The 27,164-nt window shown below is 39.1% G+C and overlaps 1 long non-coding RNA gene across 1 annotated transcript in view; it reads left to right on the top strand.

Moving 5' to 3' along the window:
- Positions 1-227: 227 nt before the first annotated feature.
- Positions 228-27,164, top strand: part of LOC116526254 — a 43,855-nt gene continuing 16,918 nt past the window's right edge. Inside the window, exon 1 of the long non-coding RNA XR_004258068.1 lies at positions 228-384. This is a non-coding gene — a long non-coding RNA (uncharacterized LOC116526254). The remainder of the gene's footprint in view (positions 385-27,164) is intronic.

Genomic DNA, 27,164 nt, shown 5'->3' with positions numbered 1-27,164 from the left:
CCTTGGCCTTTCTGGGCCAAGTTGGTACTAAATTAGTTTATAAATATTGAGAAGTTGTGTAAGTATTCTTCAGCTGTTCAATTATTGTTTTCTAACTCCTCTCCAGGAGGACTAGAAGCTCTTTGAGAGCAGAGATTATCTTTGTTCCTTTTGTTAAGTGCCCGCTGGACCTCATTTATTCCTTCACTCTTTTTTCACATTTGCATTCAGCACTTTCCATGTGCCAGGCAGTGAGCCTGCCCTGGTGCTATAAGAAGAATTTTGGTTGCTTTCATAAGCCCTGCTCTGCACAGGGACCTTCTAATCCAGAGCTTTGCCACTTGGACTTTGCTAGTTGTGAGTGCCTTCCATTTACTTGCTGGAGAAGTTTGAAACACAGAACAGGTAAAAAGACAGGAGAAGCTTGCTGGGAAGTTGAAGTATTTTTGTTGGGGGTGCTGGATTGGAGAGGGACAGGTTAAGGGGAGGCTTGTTGAGAAAGAAGAATTGAACTCTGTAACATTTCCCATCAGGGATCTTTTTGCCAAACAGTAAATGAAAGAAAGACGTCATTTCTAACAGCTTTTCCTAAGGTAGAGCAGAACTGCTGTATTTTTAATAGGCAGAGGCCATAAGTAACTGAAATCAAAGAGTGACTTTCTGAATTCACCCGACTTGGAAGTTTGATGACTTCAAGTAACATCTTTGTTCCTGAGCCTCTTTCATCTGTAAAAAGGAGATGTTAGAACTGGCACATTAATTAACCTGCTGACCCATTCAGAAATTGAAAGTAAGTTCTTTGAACAACTATAAAAGTGCCTATACAGACACTGACATTCTCTATGCATATCTGTAGATAGGACATGGTCTATAGAGTAGAATGGTTATAAAGGCAAACAATTCAAAGCTCAGTTAGCAATTGGTTATATACATTAGAGCTGGTATATGTGTTAAAGCTAAGATATAGAAAATAGGGGTGTAACAGAATTCTACATTTTTGCTCATTCTGAACAATTTTTCCTGCAACCACAATGATAAACCATCCCAGTATGATAGTGCTGGGCAATTTCGGTTCCTTCGTTTGTCTGTCCTGCTCTTTGGCTAGAATAGCCAGGTTGCTCTTTCCCTCTGAGAGCAGCAAGAAGAGCCAGAGTTCCTGAGCTCTCTTTGATGATTTGTGTGTGTGTTATCTCTTGTTCTTAAGAGACAAGGTCTCGCCAATGTTACCCAAACTGGACTAGAACTCCTGAGGTTGTGCAATGCACCTGCCTCAACTTCCTGAGTGGCTGGACTGCAGGGGTGTGCCTCCATGGCCAGCCAGCTTTGGTTATTTTGTCCTGTGTGAGGGTGACAAACACAAAGCTCACTGGAGGATGTCTTAGGAGTCAGAGTCAAGCAGTCCTCAGTACTCAGGGGCTGGAAGTCAGCTTACCAGAAGATAACTTCATAAAGAGAACTAGGAAATCTGTCTGAAATGTTTTCTCAGCATTCGTCATTTCCCTTTCACTCCTTTCTCCACTGCTTAGTTGGCATTCTCTCCCTTTGTTTCGTTAGTCTGAAACCAGGCCAAAACATGTGCTTGTATCCATGCATGTCTCCTCCCTTCATTTCATTTCAGCTAGAGGAGCTTTCTCGACAATACTGCTTCCCTTTCCTAGGACTCTTCATAGACCCCAACCAACAGGCAGTTCTCCTTCAGCTGTCCTCCTTCCCCCTTCTAAGACTAAGGGAGGAAGACAAAGCCCAGTGGTGACAGAGATGGGAGGGGCCACCCCAGGAAGTAATAGGTTGAGGGATGCGGACAGCCTCACTTTCCCCATCATAGCCCCAAGCAGTGAGGAAAGTAACTATACAAGGCCCCCTAAACGACCTATACTGCAAATTCAAATACAGAGATAGAGAATAAAACTGATTACCAGGGTTAGGGTGGTGGGGAGGAAATGGAGAGATGTAAGTCAGAGGATTCGAAGCAGCAGATCTAATGTACAACATGAGGACTCTAGTTAAGTGTATCGTATTCAAAATTCTTGCCAAATGAACAGATTATACTTGCTCTTGCCACACACACACACAGATGAGTAACTATGTGAGATGACAGATGTGCTAATTTGCTTCACTATAGTAACCATTTTACTCTATCTCATAACATTATGTTGTATATCTTAAATCACGTACACAATAAACATCTATTATTTTTTTTGAGGTGGAGTCTCACTCCATCACCCAGGCTGGAGTGCATTGGTGTGATCTTGGTAACTTCCGCCTCCCAGGCTCAAGTGATCTTCCCATCTCGGCCTCCCAAGTATCTGGGTCTACAGGCGCACACCACCACAACCTACTGTATTTTTGTAGATTGGGTTTCACCATGTTGCCCAGGGTGGTTGTGAACTTGTGAGCTCAAGTGATCTGCTCGGCTTGGCTTCCTAAAGTGCTCGGATTACAGGCATGAGGCAGGGCCTAATAAAATTTATTTTTAAAAAAGGACCCATGGCAAATCATTTTTACAAATAAAATCTGTAGTTGAGTTGCAGTATGGGGACAGCATTTTACTGAGTAATCTTGCAAAGAATATGTCATTAACCACAACACTAATCTTGTTCTTGACATATACCAGCAACAAATACAAAGAAAAATTTAGTCTCTCACTTTAATAGATTCCAAGTATGCCACATCATATTTCTTGCCCAATAATTTATTAGTAAGAGGAGGTGGCTCTAGTAAGCTATAGAAGTTGTACTGAATTAAAAAAATTATTGTTGAAAACCATTCTGTGGGGATTGAGGACAGAGGTGGACTAGGAAGGAACATGATGGAGCTTTCTGGGGTGAGCATGTTCTATATCTTGATAGGGGCTTGGGTTACATAAGTATAAGCATTTATGAAAACTGTATGTACACTTATTTGTGCATTTTTACTGTGTATAAAGTTTACTTCAAAAAACAAACACTGAACTCGAATTAATGACATGAATGCTGAACTACTTAGAGTGAAGTATACTCATGACTGCTGTTTACTTTGAAGTATTTCAAAAAGGCAAAATGGATAGAGGAATGTGTAATAAATTGGTATGTGATAAGGAGAATATGGTTATTGTGTTAATGGTAAAATCTAGATGACAAGTAAACTGGTATCCATTGTAAAATTCATTAAACTTTGCCTTATGTTTGAAAGTTTTACTAAGATGTTGTGCTATTATTATAATTGTGCTATTATTAGAAAATCAAAAAATAACAAATGCTGGTGAGGCTATGGAGAAAAAGAAACACTCATACAGTGTTGGTGGGAGTGTAAATCAGTTAAACCATTGTGGAAGACAGTGTGGCGATTCCTCAAAGCCCTAAAGACAGAAATACCATTTGACCCAGCAATTCTATTACTGGGTATATACCCAAAGGAATATAAATCATCCTGTTGTAAAGATGTATGCACATATATGTTCATTGCAACATTATTCATAATAGCAAAGACATGGAATCAACCTAAATGTCCATCAATGGTGGGCTGGATACAGAAAATGTGGTACCTACACACCATGGAATACTACGCATCCCTAAAAAAGAACGAGATCATGTTCTTTGCAGCAACATAGATAGAGCTGGAGGCCATTTTCCTCAGCAAACTAATGCAGGAACAAAAAAATCAAACATCACATGTTTTCACTCACAAGTGGGAGCTGAGCAATGAGAATATATGGCCACAATGGGGGGAACAACACACTCTGGGGCCTGTGGAGGGGAGTTGTGGGAAGGGAGAGCATTAGGAAAAATAACCAGTGAGTACCAGGCATAATGATAAAATAACTATGAATAATGAATCATGAAATAATTATGGATGATAAGAGTGTCAGTACACAAATCCCCATGACACAAGTTTACCTGTGTAACAAACCTGGACATGTAACCCTAAGCTTAATAATAATTGTTTAAATAATTTTATGTCATTTGTCAGTCAAATACTGTCATTTTGGAATATCTCAATTATTCTGGCTATTGACCAAAACCAACACTATGCAGCTCATGGTAGTTTTTAATGTTGTATTTAAGAAACATCACCTGGCTTTGTGTAGCCTCTGTATATAAGAATTCCTTATGGAAATGATGCCTTTCTTCCATTGTACATACATTGGTAGAGAATGCCAGTTTTGAGGTGGAGGAAAGCAACTTCCATGGGACTGGCATACGTTTCCTAATCACTACCATATTAATCAAATATTACTTTCATCTGTTTGAGGTGTTTCTTATTTTCTTCTATGTAATATGAAAAAATTTCAAGGAAGTAACATTTGAACTAGGCCTTGAAGGTTAAGTAGCAGCTTACCAAGCATCAAAACAAGGAAGGAAAAAATGTCAGTTTCAGTTCTGTCTCTCTCATCATACCTAGCAGAGTAAATGCTAAATAAATGTTTAGTCCAAGTTGTAAAAGCTGAAAAGGTCAAGTTCCTAAACAAACTGTAAAGGAACCAACCTGATTCAGGTAAACTGTCATTTCACTCGGTGATCAAATTTCAGTGAAATGTATTCTGAGACAGAGGAAAACTTGGAGGACCTGCCAAGATTTCTTACCCTCCCAGGAGAAAAGGGACCCTGTGCCAGGAAGCCAAATATTGTGGTTTGATTTTCTTAAAATAAATATTTCCAGACTTCATCCATCCAAATAAAACAGTATCCCTGGGAGACCTCAAGTGCTACAATTCTTAGCAAACTTTTGGAAATCCCTTTTTGGAATGGCGTTCAATGCCTACAACACTTCCCTTTGAATATCTTCAGAGAAGACAGATTTGATTTCTGAAAAAAAATTCATTAAGAAGCCTGGCTTGTTGAGTTCGACTAGTTATGGAAGGGATTACAGCTATAAACTTACCCTGATTTTCTTAATATAAATTTATTGCTAAAATTGTAAGAGAAGAATTTCACAAATATCTTTAGCATCATCAGAATATATGTATAACCTCCTGAGGTGACTACTTTGAAGGACAAAGCTTACATAAAAATACACAGTCACACCTAGAAGCATAAGCACACTCTCCGCTGGCCAAGATGGGCTTAGAGAGAAGAGGCAGTAACTCAACGCTTACCACCCCACTTTGTCTTTTGAAAAGCACTGGCCTCTGAGGCAGTTTGCAATGGGTTCCATGACTTTCTCAGTGCCTGTTTCTACAAAAGCAGTTTCTGAGATGTGGCTATTTCATATTTGATGCTGCAGAAAAGCACAGAGGGGAGGGCAAGCTGTACCCTGTGGGTGCGTTAGAGACGGCCCAGAATCCAGCAAGAGAGGAAAAGCAACCATTCACCCTGTGACCCTGGAATTCACCCAGATCCAGCTGCTGCAGAACAGAGGGCAGGAGCCAGAACTCAGGTGGCGAAAGATAAAGGTGGAAAACGGAAACAGCCTGAATCATGCGTGCTAAACGGCATCCTGAAGTAGTAGCGAGACCGTATTGTGTAGGGAGGCTTGAAAGCAAAATGAGGTGTGGGATGAGTCACGACCAGCGACCAGCACGCTGAAACTACAAGAGAGTGTGAGGGACAGTGTGGGTGGAAGAGGCGGAACTTGTGATCTGTGGGTAATAAGTTAGGTAACAAAAGAATAGGAGGAAATGATGGGCCTTGAGCCTTTGTGAATTCTCTCCTGCTATCTAAGACACTCTACTGTTATGAAATAACACTTTTCAGGGCCTAATTGCCTTGTGCTTTGGCACTTATGCTTCCTCTAACTTTTGGTTTACCCAGATTTATTCTCCTTCCCATCTGGCTCCCCAGGCAGCAATTTACTTAATGCTTTGCATTTAAGTGACATCATCTGTTTTCCAGACAAATATCATGACAGCCTACACACCTTGAAGCACCCCCGCCACTCCTGTTTAGCACCATACTCTCTTATAACTAAACATTTACAAAAGTCACTCTCAGGCCCTTTTCTCGTTCTTTCTTTCCTTTTTCTCTCCCCTCCCTGCTGTTCAGGGTCAGCATTTAAAGTCACCACATTTCAAACACCAGAATTCGGGCCAGGCATGGTGGCTCACACCTGTAATCCTCCCAGCACTGTGGGAGGCAGAGGTGGGTGGATCACTTGAGGCCAGGAGTTTGAAACCTCCAACATGGTGAAACCCTGTCTCTATTAAAAATACAAAAATGAGCCAGGCATGGTGGCAGGTGCCTGTAATCCCAGCTACTTGGAAGGTTGAGGCAGAAGAATCTCTTGAGCCTAGGAGACAGAGGAGCAGTGAGCTGAGATCGTACCACTGCACTCCAGCCTGGGCGAAAGAGCAAGACCTTGTCAAAAAAAACCGAGCCAACTAAACAAGAAAGCACCAGAACTTTAGTGGATGAACTCCAGAATAACTTGCCCTATCCCTGTTACTTTGTCCTAGGGAATTCTCTTCCTCATTTGTTTTTCTTTGAGAATACAGGCTGGCCCTCAGTAAGTACTCAAATATGTCATGAATGAATGAATGAAGAAATTATCTCTCAGATAATACAAACCTTTTCAAGATGGCTTAACCTCCATTGGAGGCAGGGAGATAGATGACTTTCTAAAATCCCTTTAGTTGCTAGGCCTTGCACATGTAAAGTCCTGCATTCAAAGAACTTTCCAAAAAGTGACACTGTAGTCCACTGTCAGCATTGTGGGGTGTGAGTTGAGGGAAGAATAGCGTGTGTGGGTGTGCATGCATGGTCACATGCGTGTGTCCCACCACATACACACACACAAATCTCTCCAACAATTCTTCATATCACTATGATATTTGACATACTTTTATAATTGACACAGACACATGGCTCTAGAGCATGCATGATTCGTGAAGAACTGACTGCTTTGTGATAAGTGTAATTGCAACTCATGGCAAGTTAAAGTCATGGATTATTTAATGCTGGAAGTAGGGTAATCTCAAGTAGGGCCTCAAGTGATGGATAACAAAACACAGACCTGGTAGAGTAAAACGAGCTCTCAAATCCACACAGGAAGCCAATGGCAGAAGAGAAACTAGACTTCCAGGTTCCTGCATCTCAGTCCAGAGATCTTTGAGCAGCTCACACATTTTAGGAGACTGTCACAGAGCAGTCAGTCTTGGGAAGTTCTCACAAAGAAGCAAAAACATTATGGACTGTTTTCTTTTTACTTAAGAGGGTTTAGTTGGGGAAAAAAACTAATAAAAAGAAAATCATGAAAAATACTTTTTTGAATTGTAAGCCAAGGACATGGACACTGAGCGATATCTATGGAGACTACACAAGCATTAACAGAGTTTGGTGGCATTTTTTTTTTTGCTTGTTAGATTATTTAGTATGCTTTGAGGTTAATTACAGCCTCCCTTATAACATTATGCTCCCTTGGGAAAGGTCCTTCTTTAAATCTGCCTCAGTCACTACCTCACACAAGGAACAAAGACATGGATTTAATAAACACATTTGACTTAATTTGAAAAGGAAAATAAGTTTTAAAAGAATCTGTCAACATGAAGCCAAAAAAAAAAAAAAAAGCAATGTTTTCACTATGATGGGTTCCCAAAAGTAACTTATTTTTAAAAACCTGCTCCTCTTTTTATCTGTAATTACTTTTAAAAAAATTATCCCATAAGTAGACAATGTTGTTTTCATCTCTGTTGCTATAATATTATAGCTGACCAGTTGGTGGAGCAATTACATTTCCATAACTCTTAATGGCTATTTTGCTTAGTTACTAGTAACTTAATTAGAATCAAGAAAGAGACTATTAGTATTCTAAGAAATAACCAAACTGATCACAAACTTTCAGGAAGAATGACAGAGACAAAATCACTTCAACAACATCCAGCTCATTGAAGACAATCTGTAATTAAATTAAAGTGGTAATTCCACTTGTGGCAGCAGGAGAGCTCCCTCTTAACTCACCTTGGAGAGGTAAGCCCCATCCCAGCAAAGCCAACCTTACAAGCAGGTATGGGTAAGAAATGGGAGAAGGTCAGCCCTAGGGATCTAACTCTAGAGGCATGGGGCTAATGTAATTATACTTTTTAATGGCAAACCTGATAACCTTTTATAAAACCACACAGTACAGGCTTCAATGTAATTATTAGCCTCTTTGGCTTAAGCACTTTTCCTGGAGGGACAGCCTGGGAAAACAGTTTGCTCAATCCCAGATTTCCTCAAAAAGAATGGTTGAATGAGTGTTTGCCAATCCATCTCTAAGTCCCCCAAAATTGTTGTGGCTACTTACGTGTACTTAGAAAATATAACCTTCAGCCAGGCACGGTGGCTCAAGCCTGTAATCCCAGCACTTTGGGAGGCCAAGGTGGGTGGATCAAGAGGTCAGGAGTTCAAGACCAGCCTAGCCAAGATGGTGAAACCTCATCTCTATTAAAACTATAAAAAAATTAGCTGGGCATGGTGGCATGTGCCTATAATCCCAGCTACTTAGGAGACTGAGTTGGAGAATTGCTTAAATGAGGGAGGCAGAGGTTGCAGTGAAATCGCACCACTGCACTCCAGCCTGGGTGACAGAGGGAGAATCCTTCTCAAAAAAAAAAAAATAATAATAATAAAATAAAAATCAAAAGGAAATTAGAGAAAACATAACCTTTGGCCAGGCACAGTATCTCATGCCTGTAATCCCAGTGCTTTGGGAAGCCAAGGTGGGCAGAGCTCAGGAGTTCAAAACCAGCCTGGGCAACATGACACAACCCCATATCTATTAAAAATACAAAAAAATTAGCCAGGAGTGGTGGTGGGCGCCTGTAATCCCAGCTACTTGGGAGGCTGAGGCAGGAGAATTACTTGAACCTGGGAGGTGGAGGTTGCAGTGAGCCGAGATCATGCCATTGCACTCCAGCCTGGGCAGCAGAGGGAGACTGTCTCAAAAAATAAAAATAAAGTAACCATCATCCATGATATTTTAAATGAAAAAAAATACAGGAATCAGTATAGATTATGTGGGAAAAAAATCCTTTGAGTAGACAGAAGAACATAAATAATCAAAATATTAACAGTGGTCTATTAAAGTTGAATAGTAAGAGTGATTTTTTTTTCTTTAATTTTCTTTGATTTTCAAAATTTTCTAAAATAAATATTCCTTGCTTAAAAAATTATTTTCAAGTGTTGCTCAAAGTAGAAATTTATTCCAATAAACTTAAAGGAATGAATATGTGCATGGATAGGTATAAATATACACACACTAGTATTATTGTTATGAATATAGGGCCATAAAGAATTCAACAGTGCCTTTATGTGAATTTATATTTTGTTAATTGTAACAAACAGTGAATAGGTTTATAGAGGTGGGCAAGGCAGGTTCCATTCTAGGCCAAGCACTGTTTTAGACAATGAAGTTAAAGCAGTGAGCAAAGTAGAGGTTGTTGCTTCCTGGGAACTTACATTTTACGCTGGTGAGACTAATGAATATCAAAACTGTAGTACTTTAAATGACAGCAGTAATAAAGAAAATAAAGTAAAGAAGCCAAAGAATGCCTGGAAAGGGGAGTGGGAGGTCAGTTTCTGAAAGTGTTACTAGGGAAAGCCTCCTTGATAAGGTGATACTAAAGTCAGTCTTGAAATAACCATGAAGACATTCTGGCAAGAGTTCCAGGCAGAGAGAACAGCAAGCTTAAATCTATAAAACTGAAGCATGCCTGGTATGTACCCAAAGCAACAAGGAGGCAGGTGTGGCTGGAGTAGAGTGGGGAGGGTGTAGGGAGAGGGACAGAAAGAGGTGGGGAGGTGAATTGAGAAATGAGGTTAGCAGCATAATCGATACTGCCCGTGCAGACTCTAGGCCATTCAGAGAACTTTGGCTTTTACTCTGAGAGGGAGGAAAAGTATGGGGCACAGGAGTGTCTTGATAAGATTTTTAAAGCATTGCTCTGGCTGTTATATTGAGCAGTAGACTTTGGAGGGAGAAAGCAGGGGCAGAGGAAGGAACATTAGTTAGGACTATTGCAGTAGTCCAGGAAAGTGACCATGAAAGTGGTGAGAACTGACAGTATTTGGAACAAATTTTGAAGGTAAAGACAATGCAATTTGCTAACAGATTGAACATGGCATAAAAGAAAAAGAGGAATCAAACTTGACTTCAAAATTTTGCCTGAATAATCAGAGAATAGAACTGACATTCACTGAAGTGGGGAAGACTGTGGGAGGAACAAGTATGGTAAGGATGAGGGAGAAATTAAGAGGTTTTAGACACACATATGGAATGTGAGTTGCTTCTTAGATATCCTAGTGGACATGCCAGGTAGGCAGCTGGATTTGTAAGTGTCAAATTGAAGGGAGAAGTCTGGGCCAAGATATAAATTAGGTAGTTGTAAGCATGTAGATTTATTTGAAGCCATAAGATTGGCTATCACTAAGTGAGTGTGGATAGACAAGAAGTCCAAGGACTATGCCCTGCAGGTTGAAGAGATGAAAAATAATCACCAAAAGAGACAGAAAGGTAGAAGAAAAAACAAAACAATGAACAACCAAAAAACCAAAAACAAACAACAACTACACAGGAGAAAGTGAATAAAGTGTTTCCAGAAGGAAAAACTGAAATGTTGCTAGTAAGACAAGTGAGATGAGAACTGGATTTTTAAGTGGGGAAGTCACTGGTGATTTGGCAAATGCAGTTTTGGTGGCATGCTGAAGAAAAAAACCTGATTGGAGTGGGTTCAGGAGTAAATGAAAGTGACATCAGTGGCAATGATAAGGATCTTCAAAAAACTGCTACTCCATAGAAGCAATGAGACTCTTGGCAAAATTGTCAAAATCAACTTTTTCAGGGTTCTAGAAATTAGCCCGAGGCTTGCAACAATTTGAAGAACATTCATTCAAGAAGAGTCCGAATCTACAAACAGTGACCTTTGTGGTTTTTCACATGCCCTATTTTCTGTCTCCTTCTCCCCAACTCCATGGTAGCCTTGAAAACCAACATCCATACAATTATGAGTGAGAACCAGAAGCCTAGCAGCCACTGGAGGGGAGAGAATGGGTTCAGAGCTTCACTCCCAGAAAACAGAAAGCTGTCATTATTTGACTGGTGTGGTAGTTCTCTGGAAATTCTCACTCACAGGGCTTGCCTCTGTTTGATCTAACTTGAATCTTGTTTAGTGCAAATAGTTGTCTCCCCAGTCAAGTTTGCGAAACAATCATTGGCAGTTGTTCAACACTGCAGCTTCTTGAGGTGGTGAAGAAAGCTGGGGCAAACAAGAAGTTAACCAAAAAAGTAAGAAAGGAAAGCTGAGGAATGAGATGTTCACGGAGTTATTTGAAGAGCTCTGACATGTAACTGGCCTGCTGTTTCCACAGGTTTCACATCTGTAGATTCAGCCAAGCAAGGAGCAAAAATATTTGAAAAAATAATGGAGTAACAAACAATAAAAATACAAATAAGCAAGGAAATGAGAGATTTTGTCACCACTAGGCCTGCCTTACAAGAGTTCCTGAAGGAAGCACTAAATATGGCAAGGAAAAACCAGTACCAGCCACTGCAAAAACATACCAAATGGTGAAGACCATTGACAATATGAAAAGACTGCATCAGCTAACAGGCAAAATAACCAGCTACCCATAACGACAGGAACAAATTACACATAATAATATTAAACTTAAATGTAAACAGGTTAAATGCCCCAATTAAAAGACACAGATTGGCAAATTGGATAGAGTCAAGACCCTCTAGTGTGCTGTATTAAGTAGACCCATCTCACATGCAAAGACACACATTGCTCAAAATAAAGGGATGGAGGAAGATTTACCAAGCAAATGGAAAGAGAAAAAAAAAAAAAAGGCAGGGGTTGCAATCCTACTTTCTGATAAAACAGGCTTTAAACCAACAAAGACCAAAAAAGACAAAGAAGGATATTACATAATGGTAATGGGATCAGTGCAACAAGAAGAACGAACAATCCTAAATATATATTCACTCAATACAGGAGCACCCAGAGTTGTAAAGCAAGTTCTTAGAGACCTACAGAGAGACTTAGACTCCCACACAATAATAGTAAGAGACTTTGACACCCCACTGTCAATATTAGACAGATCAACAAGACAGAAAATTAACAAGGATATTCAGGATTTGAACTCAGTTCTGGACCAAACAGATCTAATAGACATCTACAGAACTCTCCACCCCAGATCAAGAAAACATATATTCTTCTCAGCACCACTTCACATTTACTCTAAAATTGACCACATAATTAGAAGTAAAACACTCCTCATCAAATCATAACAGTCTCTCAGACCACAGTGCAATCAAATAACTCAGGATTAAGAAACTCACTCAAAACCATACAACTACATGGAAACTGAACAACCTACTTCTGAATGACTACTGAGTAAGTAACTAAATTAAGGCAGAAATAAATAAGTTCTTTGAAACTAATGAGAACAAAGACACAATGTACCAGAATCTTTGGGACACAGCTAAAGCAGTGTTTAGAGGAAAATTTATTGCAATAAATGCCCACAAGGAAAAGTAGGAATTATCTAAAATTGACACACTAACATCACAATTAAAACAAACAGAGAAGCAAGAGCAAACAAATTCAAAAGCTAGCAGAAGACGAGAAATAACTAAGATCAGAGAAGAACTGAAGGAGATAGAGACATGAAAACCCCTTCAAATAAATCAGTGCATCCAGGAGCTGGTTTTTTGAAAAGATTAAAAAAATATATAGACCACTAGCCAGACTAATAAAGCAGAGAGAAGAATCAAATAGACACAATAAAATATGACAAAGAGGATATCACTACTGATCCCACAAAAATACAAACTACCATCAGAATACTATAAACACGTCTATGCCAATAAACTAGAAAATCTAAAAGAAATGGATAAATTCCTGGACACAAACACCCTCTGAAGACAAAACCAGGAAGAAGTCGAATCCCTGAATAGACCAGTAAGAAGTTCTGAAATTGAGGCAGTAAGAGCGTACCAACCAAAAACAGCCCAGAACCAGACTTATTCACAACCAAATTCTCCCAGAGGTACAAAGAGGAGCTGGTACCATTTCTTCTGAAACTATTCCAAACAATAGAAAAAGACTCCTCCCTAACTCATTGTAAGGCCAGCATCATGATGATACCAAAACCTGACAGAGAGACAACAAAAAAAAGAAAACTTCATGCCTATATCCCTGATGAACACCAATGTGAAAATCCTCAATATAATACTGGCAAACCAAATCCAGCAGCACACCAAAAAGCTTATCCACCACAATCAAGTTGGCTTCATTCCTGGGATGCAAGGCTGGTTCAACATATGCAAATCAGTAAATGTAATCCATCAAATAAACAGAACCAATGACAAAAACCACACGATTGTCTCAATAGATGCAGAAAAGGCCTTCAATAGGATTTAACACTGCTTCATGCTAAAAACTCGATAAACTAGGTATTGATGGAAAATATCTCAAAATAAGAGCTATGTATGAAAAACCCGCAGCCAATATCCTACTGAATGGGCAAAAGCTGGAAGCATTCCCTTTGAAAATCAGCATAAGAAAAGGATGCCCTCTCTCACCATTCCTATTCAACATAGTATTGGAAGGTCTGGCCAGGGCAAACCGGCAAGAGAAAGAAATAAAGAGTATTCAAATAGGAAGAGAAGAAGTCAAACTGTCTGTTTGCAGATGACATTATTGTATATTTGGAAAATCCCATCATCTAAGCCCAAAATCTCCATAATCTAATAAGCAACTTCAGCAATTCTCAGGAGATAAAATCAATGTTCCAAACTCACAAGCATTCCTATAAACCAATAATAGACAAACAGACAGCCAAATCATGAGTGGACTCCCATTCACAATTGTTACAAAGAGAATAAAATACTTAGGAATACAACTTGGAAGGGACACGAAGGAACTCTTCAAGGAAATCTACAAATTGCTGCTCAAGGAAATAAGAGGGGACACAAACACATAGAAAAAAATTTCACACTCAGAGATAGAAAGAAACAATCTCATGAACATGGTCATGCTGCCCAAAGTAATTTATAGATTCAATGCTATCCTCATCAAGCTACCATTGACTTTCTTCACAGAATTAGAAAAAAACTACTTTGGATCCAAGATGGCCAAATAGGAACAGCTCTGGAATGCAGTTCCCAGAACACAGAGGCTGCCGCAGGTGATCCCGAGGCAAGCAGGTTCTGGAGTGGACCCCCAGCAGTCCTACAGCAGAGGGGCCTGCCTGTTAGAAGGAAAACTAAAAAACAGAAAGAAATAACTTCGTCATCAACAAAAAGGACATACACTCAGAGACCCCATCTGAAAGTCACCAACTACAAAGACCATAGGTAGATAAATCCACAAAGATGGGAAGAAACCACACAAAAAGGATGAAGATACCCAAAACCAGAACACCTCTCCTCATCCAAGGGATCACAACTTCTCACCAGCAAGGGAACAAGGCAGGATGGAGAATGAGTTTGACGAATTGACAGAAATAGGCTTCAGAAAGTGGGTAATAACAAACTTATCTGAGCTAAAAGAACATGTCCTAACCCAATGCAAAGAAACTAAAAACCTTGAAAAAAGATTTAATGAAATGCTAATGAGAATAAATAGCTTAGAGATTATAAATGAACTGATGGAGCTGAAAAACACAACATGAGAACTTCATGAAGCATACACAAGTTTCAATAGCCGAATTGACCAAGCAAAAGAAAGGATATCAGATTGAAGATCAACCCAATGAAATAAAATGAGAAGAGTAAAAAGAAATGAACAAAGCCTCAAAGAAATATGGGATTATGTGAAAAGACCTAATCTACGTTTGACAGGTGTACCTGAATGTGACGGAGAGAATGAATCCAAGCTGGAAAACACTCTTCAGGATATTATACAGGAGAACTTCCCCAACCTAGCAAGGCAGACCAATATTGAAGTACAGGCAATACAGAGAACACCACAAAGATATTCCTCAAGAAGAGTAACCCCAAGACACATAATCATCAGATTCACCAGAGTTGAAATGAAGGAACAAATGCTAAGGGCAGCCAGAGAGAAAGGTTGGGTTATCCACAAAGGGAAGCCCATCAGACTCACAGCAGATCTCTCAGCAGAAACCCTACAAGCCAGAAAAGAATGGGGGCCAATATTCAACATTCTTAAAGAAAAGAACTTTCAACCTAGATTTTCATATCCAGCCAAACTAAGCTTCCTAAGTGAAGGAGAAAGAAAATCCTTTATGGACAAGCAATTGCTCAGAGATTTCATCACCAACAGGCTTGCCTTACAAGAGCTCCTGAAAGAAGCACTGAACATAGAAAGGAACAACCAGTACCAGTCACTCCAAAAACATACCAAATGGTAAATAACATCAACACCATGAAGAAACTGTCAACTAATGAGGAAAACTGCCAGCTACAATCAAAATGGCAGGATCAAATTCACACATAACAATATTAACCTTAATGTAAATGGACTAAATGCCCCAATCAGAAGACACAGACTGGCAAATTGGATTAAAAAGTCAAGACCCAACAGTGTGCTGTATCCAGGAAACCCATCTCACATGCAAGGATACACATAGCCTCAAAATAAAGGGATGGAGGAAGATCTATGAAGCAAATGGAGAGCAAAGAAAAAAAAAAAAAGGAGTTGCAATCCTAGTCTCTGATAAAATAGACTTTAAGCCAAAAATGATCAAAAGAGACAAAGAAGGGCATTACATAATGGTAAAAGGATCAATGCAACAAGAAGAGCTAATGATCCTAAATATACACACACCCAATACGGCAGCACCCAGATACATAAAGCAAGTTCTTAATGACCTACAAAGAGACTTAGACTCCCACACAGTAATATTGGGAGACTTTAACACTTCACTGTCAATATTAGACAGATCAATGAGACAGAAAATTAACAAGGATATCCAGTACTTAAACTCAGATCTGGACCAAGCAAACATAATAGACATTTATAGAACTCTGCACCCCAAATCTACAGAATAGACATTCTTCTCAGCACCACATCACACCTACTCTAAAATTGATCACATAATTGGAAGTAAATCACTCCTCAGCAAATGCAAAAGAATGGAAATCATAACAGTCTCTCAGACCACAGTGCAATCAAACTAGAACTCAGAATTGAGAAACCAACTCAGAACCACACAACTTCATGGAAACTGAACAACTGGCTCTTGAATGTTGTCTGAATAAACAATGAAATGAAGACAGATATAAAGATGTTCTTCGAAACCAGTGAGATTGAAGACACAATGTACCAGAATCTCTGGGACACAGTTAAAGCAGTGTCTAGAGGGAAATTTATAGCAATAAATGCCCACATGAGAAGCAAGGAAAGATCTAAAATTGACACCCTATCATCAAAATTGAAAGAGCTACAGGAGTAAGATCAAAAAAACTCAAAAGCTAGCAGAAGACAAGAAATAAAAAAGATCAGAGGAGAACAGAGGAGATAGAGACACAAAAAGCCCTTCAAAAAATTAATAAATCCAGGAGCTGGTTTTCTGAAAAGATCAACCAAATAGACCACTATCCAGATTAATAAAAAAGAAAAGAGAATCAAATAGATGCAATAAAAAAAGAAAAAGGGAGGCTGGGAGCGGTGGCTCACACCCGTAATCCCAGCACTTTGGGAGGCTGAGGCGGGCAGATCACCTGACACCAGGAGTTGGAAACCAGCCTGGCCAACATGGAGAAACCCCATCTCTACTAAAAATTCAAAATTAAAAGGCATGGTGGTACATGCCTGTAATCTCAGCTACTCGGAAGGCTGAGGCAGGAGAATTGTTTGAACCCGGCAGGCAGAGGTTGTGGTGAGCCCAGATCGTGCCATTGCACTCCAGCCTGAGAAAGAGAGCAAGACTCCATCCCAAACAAACAAACAAAAACAATAAAGGGGATATTACCACCGATTTCACAGAATTACAAACTACAATCAGAGACTACTACAAACAACTCTATGCACATAAACCAGTAAACCTTGAAGAAATGGATAAATTACTGGACACTTGCATTCTACAAGCCAAAACCAAGAAGAAGTCACAACCCTGCATAGACCAATAACAGGGGCTGAAATTGAGGCAGCAATTAATAGCCTACCAACCAAAAAAAACCCAGAGCCAGATGGGTCCACAGCCAAATTCTACCAGACATACAAAGAGGAGCTGGTACCATTCCTTCTGAAGCTATTCCAAATAATCCAAAAAGAGGGAATCCTTCCCAAATCATTTTAGAAGACAAACATTATCCTGATACCAAAACCCAGCAGACACTCAAGAAGAAAACTTCATCCAATATCCACGATGAACATAGATGTAAAAATCTTCAGTAAAATACTGGGAAACCCATTGCAACAGCACATCAAAAAGCTTATCCATCACGATCAAGTAGGCTTCATCACAGGGATGCAAGGCTGGTCAGCATGTGCAAGTCTATAAACGTAATCCACCACATAAACAGAACCAAAGACAAAAACCACATGACTATCTCAATAGATGCAGACAAGGCCTTTGACAAAATTCAATGGCCCTTTATGCTAAAATCTCTCAATAAACTAGATATCGATGGAATGTATCTCAAAATAATAAAAGCTATTTAAAACAAACCCACAGCCAATATCATACTGAATGGGCAAAAACTGGAAGCATTCCCTTTGAAATCTGGCACTAAACAAGGATGCCCTCTCTCGTCACTCCTATTCAACATAAATATTGGAAGTTCTAGCCAGAACCATCAGGCAATAAAATGAAATAAAGGGTATTCGATTTGGAAAAGAGAAAGCCAAATTGTCTCTATTTGCAAAGGACATGATTGTACATTTAGAAGACCCCATTTTGTCTCAGCCCAAAATCTCCTGAAACTGATAAGCAACTTCAGCAAAGTCTCAGGATAAAAAATCAATGTGCAAAAATCATAAGCATTCCTACACACCAATAACAGACTTAAAGAAAGCCAAATCATGAGCAAACCCCCATTCACAATTGCTACAAAGAGAATAAAATACCTGGGAATATAACCAACAAAGGATGTAAAGGATCTCTTCAAGGAGAACTACAAACCACTGCTCAATGAAATAAGAGGACACAAACAGATGGAAAAATATTCTTCCATGGTTAGGAAGAATCAATATTGTGAAAATGGCCATACTGCCCAAAGTAATTTATAGATTCAATGCTATCCCATCAAGCTACCTATGACCCTCTTCACAGAACTGGGAAAAACCACCTTAAACTTCATATGGAATCAAAAGAGAGCCCATATAGCCAAGTCAATTCTAAGCAAAGAGAACAAAGCTGGAGGCATCATACTACTTGACTTCAAACTATGCTACAAGTCTACAGTAATCAAAACAGCATGGTACTGGTACCAAAACAGAGATATAGACCAATGGAACAGAACAGAGGCCTCAGAGGCAACACCACAAATCTACAACTATCTGATCTTTCACAAATCTGACAAAAACAAGCAATGGGGAAAGAACTCTCTGTTTAATAAATGGTGTCGGGAAAACTGACTAACCATGTGCAGAAAGCAGAAACTGGACCCCTTCCTGACACCTTACACTAAAATTAACTCCAGATGGATTAAAGATTTAAATATAAGACCTAACACCATAAAAACCCTCAAAGAAAACCTGGGCAAAACCATTTAGGACATAGGCACAGGCAAGGACTTCATGACTAAAACACCAAAAGCATTGACAACAAAAGCCAAAATAGACAAATGGGATCTAATTAAACTCCAGAGCTTCTGCACAGCAAAAGAAACAATCATTAGAGTGAACTGGCAACCAATAGAATGGGAAAACATTTTTGCAATCTACCCATATGACAAAGGACTTACATCCAGAATCTACAAAGAACTAAATCAGATTTATAAGAAAAAAACAAACCCATTCAAAAGTGGGTGAAGCATATGAACAGACACTTTTCAAAAGAAGACATATATGAAGCCAAGAAACATGAAAATGCTCATTATCACTGATCATTAGAGAAATGCAATTCAAAACCACATTGAGATACCGTCTCATGCCAGTTAGAATGGCAATCATTAAAAAACTGGAGACAACAGATGCTGGAGAGGATGTGGAGAAAAAGGAAGACTTTTACACTGTTGCTGGGAGTGTAAATTAGTTCGACCATTATGGAAGACAGTGTGGCAATTCCTCAAGGACCTAGAAATAGAAATTCCATTTGACTCAGCAATCCTATTACTGTGTATATATCCAAAGGATTATAAATCATTCTATTATAAAGACACATGCACACGTATGTTCATTTTGGCACTATTTACAATAGCAAAGACCTGGAACCAACCCAAATGCCCATCCATGATAGACTGGACAGGGAAAATGTGGCACATATACACCATGGAATACTATGCAGCCATAAAAAACAATGAGTTTGTGTCCTCTGTAGGGACATGGATGAATCTGGAAATCATCATTCCCAGCAAACTGACACAAGAACCAAAAACCAAACACCGCATGTTCTCACTCATAGGTGGTGTTGAACAATGAGAACACAGAGACACAGGGAGGGTAGCATCACACACTGGGGGTCTGTTGTTGGGGACTAAGGGAGGGACAGCGGGGGGTAGGGAGTTGGAAAGGTATAACATGGGGAGAAATGCCAGATATAGGTGATGAGGATGGAGGGAGCAAACCACATTGCTATGTATGTAGCTATGCAACAATCCTGCATGCTCTTCACATGTACCCCAGAACCTAAAGTGCAATAAAATATTTTTTTAAAAAAGAAAATAAAACTACCTTAAATTTCATATGGAACAAAGAAGAGGCTGTGTAGTCAGGAAAATCCTAAGCAAAAAGAACAAAGCTGAAGGCATTACACTACCTGACTTCAAACTATACTACAAGGCTACAGTAAGCAAAACAGCATGGTACTGGTACCAAAACAGGTATACAGACAAATGGAACAGAACAGAGGCCTCAGAAATAACACCACACATCTACAACCATCTGATCTTTGACAAACCTGACAAAAACAAGCAACGGGGAAAGGATTTCCTATTTAATAAATGGTGTTGGGAAAACTGGCTAGCCATATGCAGAAAGCTGAAACTAGACCCCTTCCTTATACCTTATGTAAAAATTAACTCAAGATGGATTATAGATTTAAATTTAAGACCTAAAACCATAAAAACCCTAGAAAAAAAAACCTAGGCAATACCATTCAGGACCTAGGCATGGGCAAAGACTTCATGACTAAAATACCAAAAGCAATGGCAACAATAGCCAAAATAGACAAATGGGACCTAATTAAACTTAAGAGCTTCTGCACAGCAAAAGAAACTATCATCAGAGTGAACAGGCAGCCTACAGAATGGGAGAAAATTTTTGCAATCTATCCATCTGACAAAGGGCTAATATCTAGAATCTATAAGGAACTGAAATTTACAAAAAAAAAAAACCATCAAAAAGTGGGCAAAGGATATGAACAGACACTTCTCAAAAGAAGACATTTATGCAGCCAAAAAACATGAAAAAAAGCTCATCACTGGCCATTAGAGAAATGGAAATCAAAACCACAATGAGAGTTAGAATGGCAATCATTAAAAAGTCAGGAAACAACAGATGCTGGGAAGGGTGTAGAAAAAAACGAATGCTTACTGTTGGTGGGAGTGTAAATTAGTTCAACATCGTAGAAGACAGTGTGGTGATTCCTTAAGGATCTAAAACCAGAAGTATCATTTGACCCAGGATTCCCATTACTGGGTATATACTCAAAGGATTATAAATCATTCTACTATAAAGACACATGCACATGTATGTTTACTGCAGTACTGTTCACAATAGCAAAGACTTGAAACCAACCCAAATGCACATTAACAATAGACTGGATAAAGAAAATGTGGCATATAAACATCCATGTCCCTTTTCAGGGACATAGATGAAACTGGAAACCATCATTCTCAGTAAACACAGGAACAGAAAACCAAACACCACATGTTCTCACTCATAAGTGGGAGTTGAACAATGAGAACACATGGACACAGGGAGGGGAACATCACATACCAGGGCCTGTTTGGGGGTGAGGGCTAGGAGAGGGATAGCATTAGGAGAAATACCTAATGTAGATGACAGGTTGATGGGTACAGCAAACCACCATGGCACATGTATACCTACATAACAAACTTGCATGTTCTGCACATGTATCCCAAAACTTAAAGTATTATTACAAAATTTTAAAAATGCAAATAAGCAATACAACTAATTATACAACACTTACATTGTATTAGGTATTATAAGTAATAAAGATGATTTAATGCAGGCAGAAAGAGGTGCATCCGTGACCTGCAAATACGACACCACAATATATAATGGACTTGAGCATCCACGGATTTTTTTTTTTAATTCATGGTAGGCTTAGAGCCAATCCCCATGGATGCTGAGGGACATCTGTATACCTGGAAATCTAGAATTTCACACACATGTTCAGGGCTGTGCACATGCCCAGGAAAGATCTGAGAAAACCCTAAGCTCTTACCTCTGACTAATTTTAAGGCTCTACACACACAAGCAGGAAGTGAAGGCTAAGGCAGAGTTGTAAACTGCCTACCTGAGCATGAAGGCAGGTCCCTCAGCATGCACATAGTCCCTCAGCAAAGGCTGGGGGACTTACCGGTTCCCGACATTTAAAAAAAATACCTGTCCAAACATTGGCTGACCACTAAGACAGTGGAGCAGAGATTTCAGTGTTCACACATGTTGATGGATACAGACTTTACCAAATCAGTTAAGGAAAGTCACTAAAAATTGTTCTATAAATGAGCCAAACATGGCCTTTGTTTACTGGGTCCCAGATTATTTCTTCACTGCATGCTGAAATCCATTGGCACTAAATTCAAAGTTTTACATGTCAAATTATTTTTTAAACAGCCCAAACAAGCAAATTTTTAACCTCTTAAAGCCTGCCTGCTTTGCATATTCTGCAAAACCTCACCTTATAGTCACTACCCATTGATAAGGTAAAGTTCTGTGGTTGTAAGACCCAACCTACCATGGTTCTTTGGAGCCCTCTAACCGGAGATCACTTGCTGTGCTCCTGGGTGACAGCACCTAGACATATACCATCCTTTTTGAAATGTTTACTTGAAAGTATACGCCAACTAACAAAATGTCAATCAAAAACAGGAGAAATTGTGGTATAAGAGGACTAACAGTAAACATCCGAACCATTTAAACAAAGTCTAGCGATCAATGGAAATGTGATTCTCTCAAATAAGATACATAGAACGTTTAAAAAGAGAAATATTTCAAAGATACTTTTAAACATAAATCTGGGCCTAAAGCCATGGAAAATATTAATGGCTGAAGCATAGATTGTGCTGCACATCAGATATCAAGTCCTAATAATCCACTGCTTAAAATACATGTATGTAAAACAAAATAGATGACTTATAGGAGGATTCACATATAAACATTAAAACAAAACTCTTGATTAAAGTGTCAGCAAATTAAAGCCAGCAGTATACTTAAGAGCTTTTTAATCAGGTGCAGTTTGAGAATACAAGAATGGTCTAACAATAAGAAATGTGTCAATGATGTTTGTCACATGGGCAGATTAAAAGAGAAAACAATAAGATTTTGTCTTAAGACAGGGTTTCACTCTGCTGCCCAGACTGGAGTGCTGTGGTATGATCACTGCTTACTGAAACCTTGACTTCCCAGGCTCAGGTGATCCTCTGACCTCAGCCTCCCGAGTAGCTGGGGTTATAGGCACTCACCACCACACTTGGCTAATTTTTTTTTTTTTTTTTTTTTTTTTTGAGAGATAGGGTTTTACCATATTGCCCAGACTGGAATACGATTATGTCAAAAGGAACCTGATGAAATTTACTATCCATTCACAAAAGGAACCATTAGAAGTTCCGGAATTTAAAATTTTATAACACAATGAAGAATATCCCTCTCAAACTAAATTATGACAAAAATTCTAGAGGTGTTTTTGTTGAAGATACAGATCAGAAAAAATGTCTAACATTAATGCTGTGACCATTTTTGATGGTTTTAAATATGCCCACAAATTCTTCTAAGACTCACTTGGAAGCATATTCTCCAGCCAAGCCTGCAAATGACTTTCAGCCTCAGCCAACATCTTGTTGACTGCAACCTCACGAGAGAATCTGGATGAGAACTACCTGCTCCTGAGTTTCTGAGGTTCAGAAACAGAGATAATAAATTTTTGTTGTTCTAAGTTGTTACACTTTTGGAGTAATTTGTTACACAGCGACATTGAATGAATATTCCTTTGTTCAGAAAATGTCAAATCAATTAGATGATTCATAAAATTAATTATCACCATAGAAATGGAAGAGACAAAGAATCCTTTCTGAAGATTATATGGGTGGATGAATTAAAAAAATTTTTTTGAGACAGGGTCTTTCACTGTTGCCCAGGCTGGAGTGCAGCAGCATAGATGGCTCACTAAAGCCTTGACCTCCTAGGCTCAAGTAATCCTCTAGCTTCAACCTCCCCAGTAGTTGGGACTACTGGTGCATGCCACCACGTCTGGCTAATTTCTTAGACAAATTTTTTAGTAGAGATGGGATTTCAGCATCTTGCCCAGGTTGGTCTGAAACTCCTGAGCTCAAGCAATCCTCCAACCTTGGCCTCCCAAAGTGCTGGGATTACAGAGCTCAGTCACATGCCTGGCCTTAAAATTAAGAAGTCAAAATCTCTAAGATATATGTAAATATTTCATTGATCTTGGAACTGGTAAACAAATAAAAATACTGAAATATAAAAGCAATGGAAAAAAAATCAAAGATGTCTAATATTTGTTAAGCACATACTATATTCTAACTAGAGTATGTATGTGGCAAAATACCACTAGGTATTCACCAGAATGGATATAATTAGACTATAACACTTAATGTTGGCAAGGATGTGGGACAATTGAGATTCTCATACATTGCTGCTAGAAGTGTAAAATGGGATGGCCAATTTGGACAGTTTGTCAGTTTCTTAAACACTAAACACATACCCACCTTAGATCCAGTAATTTCACTTCGAGGTGTTTACCCAGGAAAAATAAAAACTTATATTCTCAAAATGACTTGTATAAGAATATTCATTGTAATCCCAGCACTTTGGGAGGCCGAGGCGGGTGGATCACGAGGTCAAGAGATCGAGACCATCCTGGTCAACATGGTGAAACCCCCTATCTACTAAAACTACAAAAAATTAGCTGGGCATGGTGGCGCGTGCCTGTAATCCCAGCTACTCAGGAGGCTGAGGCAGGAGAATTGCCTGAACCCAGGAGGCGGAGGTTGCGGTGAGCTGAGATCGTGCCATTGCACTCCAGCCTGGGTAACAAGAGCGAAACTCTGTCTCAAAAAAAAGAATATTCATAGCAGCTTTATTCATAGTAGCCACAGATGGGACTCAGACCAAGGTGTCCATCAATAGGAGAATGATCGAGTTGATAGTCATAAAATGTAATAGTAACTAGCAGTGAGAAGGAACAAGCAATTGATACAGCAAAATGGATAAATCTCAAAAATATTATGCAGGAAGAAGCAAGACACAGAGGAGTACCAACTGTATGATCCCTATGATGTGAAGTTAGAGATGAGGCAAAACTAATTTATGGGTGGAAGGGGTAGAGGGGAGCAGAGTTTCATTGGAAAGTAACATAAGAAGCTTTCTGGGAGTGATGGTAATATTCTATATCTTGATGGGGGTTTGGGTTACAAAGGTGTCAAATTTGTCAGAACTCAGGGCATGCACTTAGGATTTGTGCATTTCATTGCATGTAAATTTTATCTTAATAGAAAGTATTAACTAATATTCAGCTCTAGTTAAGAATATGAATACTAAAGTGTTTAGAAGGATGCATAGTGATATCTTCAATGTTTGGAGGGGTGAGTAAACATATGATAAAGCAATCATAGTAAAGCAATGATAGAGCTTAGGTGGTGTGCCAAAATTAACTTTGCTGTAGGTTTGAACATTTTTTAAGTTTGTGGGGTAAAAAAAAAGTTTTCAAAGAAATTCAGATTGTCAAAAATCAGGGTAGAATGCTGCATGTGTAACGGGAGAGTTTAGAAAGAGTGAAAGAACACTAAAAGAAAAACCAATAGTTATCTTGGGGTGTTGTGGTCATGTGTAATTTTAAATTCTTTGTGATGTTTCCTTTATGTTTTCTATACTTTCTACAATAAGCGTAAAAGGTTATTATCAGAAAAAAATTTATCCCATAAGATTTTAAAAATAGTTTCAACGAGGCAGATTTTAACTTGGAGCATAGAGAAACACTTTCTGAAACTACATGCAGCTGGAATAGACCACTAAGACAATAGGAAGGTTTGCCATCTTCCAAGGACCCTGACCCAGGCTGGAAAACCACAAGTAGGAATATCTGAGAACAGGTTTGAACAGGCATGAGGGATTTTAGGGTGTCCTGAAATTTTGAGATTCAAATGTGAAACAAAGTGTTGTAAAAATGAAAAGGCCTCTTGCGTTTTCCTAATCTATTCCAAATTCAGTACTACTCTATGAAAATAAAGATACTTGGTACTAAAACTAAATTCCTGGGCAAAAAAAGCAATAAAAAAAATTTTTTTTTTTAAAAAGCAGAAGCACTAATTTGAGATTTCCCCCACACAACAGACATACAACCTGGTTCAGTGTGTAATAGGAAAGTCCTCCTCAACATCCAGAGTTGTTTTAGCGTCTCAGTTGTGCTGTAGGTGTGGTGGAATAATAGTATCACCTCCTATTTGCAAAGCATTTTTAGAGGAAGCAGAGCACTTCAACATGTATTATCTAATTCTATTCCAACCCCGAGACAGGCTCTGTAGTGGGAGACGGGCTTTCCCAGATACTGCAAAGCTGAGGGCAGTGAGATTGTTCAGGGACACCTGGGCACTGATTCTTCCCCCCCTGTGTGGAGGGTCCTTGTTGGTGCTGCATTTGCCTCAAGAGCTAAGAGAGCTTGAGATTTGTAATCATTTCTTTAAAAACATGCAAAGTTAGTTCAAGTACACTTTTCTGGCTTTAGTTTCTTTCTCAACCCCTTCAGTGCCCCATCTGGAAGGAATGTTAATGTCTGTTGATGTCAGTGAAATGCCTCGTGTTGAGCCCAGCATTAAGGGAAAAGCTGAGCCATGGTGGGCTGCACCGGCCCACTTTACAGTGGGTGTGTGCATTTGAGTGCAGGAGCTTTCCCTGTCGATCAGGAATTTATCTTCAATGATGCACATGGATCCTATTGTCTATTTTTCTGTTTTAATTTATTTATTTTAGATGAGGAAATTGAAGTTCCAAGATTGGGTAGAAGGCCCAGGCCTGGAATGTGTGACATCAGTGCTTTCGATGGAACAGAAAGGAAAGCAAAATTTGAGAGTATTACTCAAATAAGTTCCCAGTGAAATCTATAAAATCTTTAAGTTTGCCAGTTGATATAAAAAAAGAAACTAAAAAAAAATACAAATTAGCACTTCAAATTTAAAGTTTTAAACAATTCTGAATGTGGTAAAGTTGTCCCCGGCATTCTCAAAATGTTTCCTATGAGGTCAAGACCACATGCATCCAAGCTGAAACATTAGATGTTCTCTTCCTCACAAGTAACAGTGGAGAGCTTGAAGACCGAGCTGTGGTTTGGCACTTTTGATTGACGCTTCATGTAGGCCAATTTTTTTTTTTTGTCCAAGACATTCTGGTTACCTTTCCTGTTCTTAAAGAGGGGAAAGGGGAAAATGCAACTAAGATAGGCCAATCAAGAGAGTTTAGAGTGATTGTACAAAATCCATGACCACAAATCAAATAATGATACAATAAATCACATCACAGTTTTGAAAAGCTCCTAATGAAAAACCTGAAGAGATGGAGGCAACAACATATTTCAGTATCCCAAATCTTTACTTTGAAAAAAGGTACGACTCCAAAGCTTGGAGAACCTTCAACAAAACTATTCAAAGCTAGGACCAGCATAGATGACATTTTTCATTGCATGCCTTCCAAGTTGCAAAAACACAATCCAATCTACATATTTCTGTGTTTGACTAAGTTTGGTGAGGTAGAGTAAATCCCGTCTTGGCTGAGCCAATGTCCCCTCATGTTCCAGCCCTGGATCTAAGAGGCTAAGTCCACCACAACAGTCCCACAGTCAACAGCAGTTCAAGCCATAGCTGTTTCTCCAACTTTTCAGGTTGCTACAGCCTTAACTAAGGACTTCCAGGAAAAAAACACACACACACACACACACACACACACACACACACACACACACACA

This window comes from Sapajus apella, unplaced genomic scaffold (assembly GCF_009761245.1).
Source record: "Sapajus apella isolate SASKATOON/1434 unplaced genomic scaffold, GSC_monkey_1.0 scaffold50, whole genome shotgun sequence".
Lineage (NCBI taxonomy): Eukaryota > Metazoa > Chordata > Mammalia > Primates > Cebidae > Sapajus > Sapajus apella.
The sequence above is the reverse complement of the archived record's forward strand: the minus strand, read 5'-3'. Positions and strand labels throughout refer to the sequence as shown.